The sequence below is a fragment of the Rhipicephalus microplus genome, chromosome 3 (genome assembly GCF_043290135.1).
Source record: "Rhipicephalus microplus isolate Deutch F79 chromosome 3, USDA_Rmic, whole genome shotgun sequence".
NCBI classification, from domain to species: Eukaryota; Metazoa; Arthropoda; class Arachnida; order Ixodida; family Ixodidae; genus Rhipicephalus; species Rhipicephalus microplus.
The window spans coordinates 86,616,829-86,623,522 of record NC_134702.1 but is presented as its reverse complement, the minus strand read 5'-3'; positions in this window follow the sequence as shown (position 1 = coordinate 86,623,522).

Sequence of the window (6,694 nt, the reverse complement as noted above, 5' to 3'; positions counted from 1 at the left end):
GCCTAAAGGGGTGCCCACCTAGCGTTTGTATGGGGCGGCCCCTTAAGGACCACTCCCCAACCTTCCTTTACAGAAATTACAGAAATAAATCTTTTTCATCATCATATACGTAATGCATCCAGCTCACCGTTAGATTTTTTTATTTAGTTAGTTAGTTATTTCTTGACGTGCGGTTTAGCGTCCCAAAAGCACCATATGATCATGAGAGGCGACATAGTGGAATGTTCCGGAAAATTCTACCACCGGTGGTTTTTAACGTGCACCCAAATTTGAGCACATGGGTCTGAAGTATGTTTGTCTTCATCGAAAATGCAACCGCCGCCGGGATTTAGTCTCTTCACCTGCAGCCTGTGGGTGAGCTCCTTTGGAAATATTGTTAGTGGAATAGATTTTTCCCGACACCAGACGAACGCTCTTGAAAGAATATCTGGCATAAGTATAGTGCAAATATTACCACTCAACAATGTCAGATTGCGAAGCTGACACCATAAATTGAAATTCGAAGCGCGATGGCCTGGGCCTGTTGGTATGACATGACGATTGCTATGGCGCGAGAACAGAACGATGACAAAGGGTCGTCTTTATCTTTTCCCTTTGGCTTCATCTGTTCTCGCACTATAACAATCGTCTTGATATTTGCAAACGCTTTTTTGACTGCAGAACTTTGGTGCTACTGAACCATAATTACGAGCGACCCACACTTCTCTCAAGTTTGTTAGCCAAGAGAATTTTTTCAAGAATACTTGCTCAATGCTTCGCGAAAAAGCTAGTGAAAATTGAGTATATTTTGCAAAAAAGGGTAAATTCAAAGTGTTTCTGATAGTTCAGTGCCTAAACTAACTACAACTAGAAAGAGCTAGGTGCAAGAGAAACAAATTCAACATACTAATATCAACGATTCAAGGCATCGATCATGGGTGATCGATATAAGTAGGCGTAATTAGAAAAACATTAACAGTCCGCCTACACATAGGCACTTTTTAACTGGAGCAGCACTTTCCGAACAGGGTTTGTCATGTAGACGAATGCCCTTAGACACCTGTTGAAAACGCGAACTGAACGGATACAATTAGGAAGTTGTACGTTCAATTGTATCTAAACGACCTCGGCTTTCATGGGCCACTATTTACCTTCATTATCTGTGCGGCAAAATTTATGAAACCAAGATATCTTTACTCGTCCTTCACAGTATTCTAGATCGCATATCACATTTTGTTAGTTACTCCCTAAACTCTGTTCCCTAAATTCTGTAACACAAGGGGTTTTAAGTGAAATAGGAATTCATCCTGATGATATTTAATTTGTCAGAATGAAATTAGCACAACATACAATTGGTGTTAGCTCGGTCATTTTAGCGGCGAAGCTCCTCGGGGTTGGCATTGTTCCCTCTTAGCAGTAGTATGTTGTAGTAGTAGCCACTTCTAGTTAGTTTTAGGAATTGTTTACTTGATGACATTGTGTATATGTTCTTGGAAATATCTCTCGACGGCATGAATGTTTGTCTACAGAAATACAGAGCATATCTATGGGGTGAATGATGACTAATGGCGCAAAGCGTTCGCCCATCCATCCGTTCGTCTGTGTCTCTGTTCGTTTGTCCGTCCATTCGTGCATCTGTTTTTATGTGTGTAACAGATGAACGCTTGGATGGAAAGACGGATGTTTTCCGCCATTCATCATTTATTCTGTGAATGTGTGCTTTGACGTTTTTGCTTTAGTATTTCTTTCAAGCAATGTTAAGTGTACAGAACTCCAAGTATTCCAATAAATAAGCTGTAGAACTTTTTTTTATCTTTTGTGTCCTTGTTAGCGAATTGCTACAACGAAATTAAAACTAAGTTATGAAAAATTGGTAGATTCCACGTTCAGTGGGAATCGATTATATGCAAAGTACGAATGAAGAAGGTTGAATCGTCGTATTAAATTCAGCAAAACATTACGAGGCGGACGGAAATTGTGCCGTATATTTAACTTCCATGTGATGTTTATCATGTTTGAGCATGGCATTTGTGCTCCTCGTCCAATGCGTCACATAATACCAAATTCGGTATATGTGAAGCTAATGAAATGATCCCAAGAGCGCTATGAGCCTAACATGTACTCATGTTTTACGTGACACGCACCTCTGGTTATCAAGATTTGGTAACGCTTTTGTTGGGTAGCTGGACGCGGCTTTAGTGTTTCGGTCTTTTTTACGGACGACGTTAGCTAAGATAGTCACCTAAGATCTCCGACGCCGACAATGGAGATAGCGCGCCGCTGCTTGCCACGCAATTGTGCCAACGGGTTGGACATTGTCGCAGCATACTTCCCGCTAGTGTGCGCTTACCTTTCCTGGCTGTCGCTGGCGTTGCGAGGGTTCGCGAAGCTGGCCACGTTCGCAATTGGTGACTTCAACACCGTTGAGGCGCGAGTGAAGTGAAATGAACTTTTTTTGGTCCTGGAGAACTGGTCAAACACCCCTCTTAGAGGTGTCCACCGCAGTTGCTGGCCGCGTCCACGCCGGGACTGAGGACCATGGCCCTCCACCCATTCGCAGGCCTCCTGGACTGCCGAGTATTCGACTGAGAGTTCGGGTCTTTTAAGAGCCCTCTCCCAGACTTCTTCTGTGCTGAACTTTGCACCATGTAACGCCGGGCACTGCCAGAGCATGTTAGCGAGTGTGCAGTTATGTGCCTCACAACTAGGACATCCTGGAGTTATGCCATCAGCAAAGTGGCTGAATGTGCTACGGGATGGGAATGAACCTGCCTGTAGCATTCGAATAACCGACCACTGTGGCCTAGTTAGCTTGGAATGCGGAAGCGGGTACCTCCGCCTAGACAACTGATAATGAGACGTCACTTCGTTAAAGGTGTCAAGTGGATTTTTAAAGTTATCCGCAAACCCACCTCCGTGCCCGCCCGGACCGCCGCGGCATGTGATTTCTCGCGCGCGGTTATGGGCAAGTTCGTTGGCGTTGGGAAGAGTCGGATGCAACTCTGAGCCCATGTGGGCCGGAATGAGGCGTGAGTCAGGGAAGCCGAACGCAAGCGTCAGCAGTGGAAGACCAGTGACACTGACGAGGTGCGAGTCAAAACACCGATCGCGTTCTTGATTACAGACGGTGCGCGGGTAACCGACGAGACGCGAGCCAAGGAACCCGAGTGCAAGCGTGTTCAACGCGTCCCACCTCCTGGGTCTTTGTGTTTCAAACCAAGGTTCACTTGATAAACGCGACACAGAGTTTCGCTTCAAACCGTTATTGCAGCACCCACGTCGACGCCCGTCTTAACCGGGCCATCGTCGTGCGCACCTCTGCTTGGTATCCCTTCGGGGTTTCCTTCGGGGAGATGGTCAATAGTTTTTTTCTTTTCACGTTGAGAGCTTGACTTCCGTCATATCGTTGGCTTCCGGAAAATAAAGAACCTAGCACCTGCTTTAGATGTCACGTGGTCAGGACGTGGACGAAGACAACAGTAGGCTTCCACAAGATGAAACTCCTTATACGGCTGAAATTGTGCCCGTGAAAAGATAATTTCATTTGCAGCAAGCGATGCACGCTGTAAACTGATATCGGCGCAGAGAGCGTCAGTCGTCCATAGCGAGTTTGAGGCTTGGGGCCCCAAGAAGCCTCCGGAACCAAGAAGTTAGCGCGCGGCTAGGGCGCATGCGCAGAGCCCAAGCCAATTTTGGGCCGTTTCTTTCGTATTGGCCCAAAGCCCAAAAATCAAAAACTAGCGTGGGGCCCAAGGCGTCTTGCGCCATTCCCGCGTGCAACGAGACATGACAAGATAGCCAAAAAAGGAGCCATACAAGCTGCAGTCATCCCAATCCATTGGCTATCCGACTGCTTAGATCACAGCTGTCCTCACATGCTCGAGCGCGCGCGGGTATAATGATGACCATGACTGCTCTGCGAACATGGTACGTACGTTCACATCACACAGTCGTAAACGATATTTCTTTACTCCGTGAAGTACTTGCTACCAATTCGTTTCGAGACTCGGTGCTGTGTCAACAGGTGGTGCGAAATCTTCCAGAAGAAACAGGGATGACATTTTCACTGTGGCCTATACGCAACCGATGCTAGCTGCTGATGGTGCAGTTGCTTCACAAGGACACTGAAAATCTTGGAAAGTAAGTGTACGTTTACCAAACAACCTTTTATGCTTGCGTGTCTTAGCTTACCCATTGTAACCCGAAAGTGTCTGTAATCATCGTTTTCCCAAGAGCAGCTGCATTCGCAACGCTTCCGTGGAGACAGGCGAAGCCTCGTCTCTAACCGTATGTAGCAGTGCATGTCGAGGGAGCCCATGACAAGGCTGGTCACTCGACGAAAGCACACGTAAGAAGCAAAGTACAGTAGAGAGGCGGACGAGTTGAAGATGATGCGTTGTAATAAACTTTTCAGCGTGAACTCGCGGGAGCGTTTTTTTTTATCAAAAACACGGGTGATGACTGCATTTCTCAACCGTCAGTTTGCCTACTATATTGAGAAGAAGGTAAGCTCAACGAATTCTTTGACGTCGCGTAACTCACTGCGCACGCATTATGTTCGTTTTCGGGGTCTGTAACTTTCGTTTAAATAAACTTGAGTTGATAGAGAGCGTTCGTCCTTTGTCCTCTTCCTGTTCTCCATTCCGTTGGCGCTGAAAATTTATTACAATGACTCTCAATTGCAAGCCCGCTTAATACGGCAGGCAAAGACGCCCCCAGGGCCCATGGGAATATGGCCGTCGTCTAGGTTTGGTCCTCACTTCTCCTCACGCACCTGAAAGGAGAAGAGGACCTTTCTGCTAAATAAATAAAGTTTGTTCATCAATGCACGTAAGACGAAACGCGCGTGCCTTTCCGTTTGGTTGGCCCTGTCTGTATACACTAACAGGCAATTGTAAAATATTTTACTCTAACCCTAACGAATAACAAACGTGCGAGTGTCAAGCATTTGGGTGAGTGGTAGTGGATGCGCCGCTCTAAATAAATGGTGTCACTAGAACTCTACGTGAACGGGGTGAGACAAAATGTTTCTTGGGTTCTCACGTTTTATTTTTTGAGCCCATGCCTGGAAAAAATGTTACGTAGTTCCTGTGCTTTTCCCAAAAACATGGCGCCATATGTGTGCTCTTCGAGTGTTTCTTACTTTTTTTACGGCTACGTGCGTTTGCCACAATTCCCAATCAATCTGTTAGCGAAATAGTGAGCTGATACGCGTTTTAGCTCATGCGCAGAGAATATACGAAACTGACGGTTATCTGTTATTGCAAGTCGGGAACCAAGGAGCCGTGCTCCGAAAAAGTGGAATTCCTCACAGAGATCATAACCTTTGCAAATGAGTTCGGATTTGTTATCAGAGGTGGTGGCTTAAATAAGGTAGTTGCGCGAGTACAGCAACAAGCAACACCACCTGACCACAGCACTGCAACTGTCGAACGTCGTGTGGTTAATGAAACACTGAAAACGGGAGCGGCAACATGCTGTGGTCAACTTCATGACATCGAGGTGGATGGATTAGCAACTTTTTTAATCGAATAACGAAATTTGAGTGCCAAATCGCACCCTGTAATTTACACATTCGCTCATATGTTTTCCCACCACGTGCGAACCACAATGTTTTGCGTCTGTGTTCGCCACAAGACCGAATTAAGTGAAAACATGATGAAGGCGAGTGCATACCCACAAAACAAATACCTTTTTTGCAACTTCGTTTTACGATTTGGCAGCCGCTGCGTGCTAGCCAAACATTTCGACGGCTCTACGCTTCTGTACTAGCTCTCGCATTTATTTGTCAAACCAGCGGCGTGATTTCAGCTGTATATCAAATTATTCCGACACACTTGTTTAGGTGGTGCACCCAGTACAATTTAGGAAAGCCTTGTGGCATATTACGATACGAAGCTTATAAGCACGGGACTGAAACATGTTTATCATATTTAAGCTTTCTTTGCAGGCTCCGATTTGGCAGCCACAAGAGCATTTCCAATTCTGGAAGGCATGTACACGGCCGACTGTGAAGATTTACCATCAGTAACTGCGCCAAGCTCGGAGTATGTTGTCCCAAGCATCTGAAGGGACGGCGCCAGCTCTCCAGCACCGCAAAAGAGCCAGCCACAACGTCCAGTCCCCAACATTCCATGCCACACACAGTCGCCTGAATCACCATCAGACCATCTCGACACAAGCAGCATGGTGCATGAAGCAAGGCGGTACATGGTTGGGCCCTCCAATCTACAGCTCATCAATCGAGTGTGTGAAGGAGCAGCACTCAGCAAAGGAAATGAGGCAGGCAATTCATACTTTTCTCCTATAATCCTCGAAGAAAGCCCCTGTGCCGTTTTCAGCTTGTGTTTATGAACTGACTTCGACCTGAACGGTAATAAGTAGGCAAGCTTCTATTGCCTAAGAGGGACAATGAAAGTGTTCTTCTTCTCTTTATTCAAAACAGCGAAGCACATGCTATATACCTACAAGCTGGCGAAGGAAGTACATGTATAACTTATCTGTTTCAATTACAGCTGGTAATTCATCTGATGCCAACCTGGCATTTTTTAGAGGAAACTGCAGTTTGAACGTTCTGCAAAAGAGAGAGAAGCAGCACTCAAAAAAACAGCGTCTGGAGCTGGAGGAACGAAGGCTCGCACTTGAGCAACGTAAGTTGGAACGAAGAAGGCTTCAAAGGGTACGATTCGCTTAAGCACACTGGGACCGAGAAGCA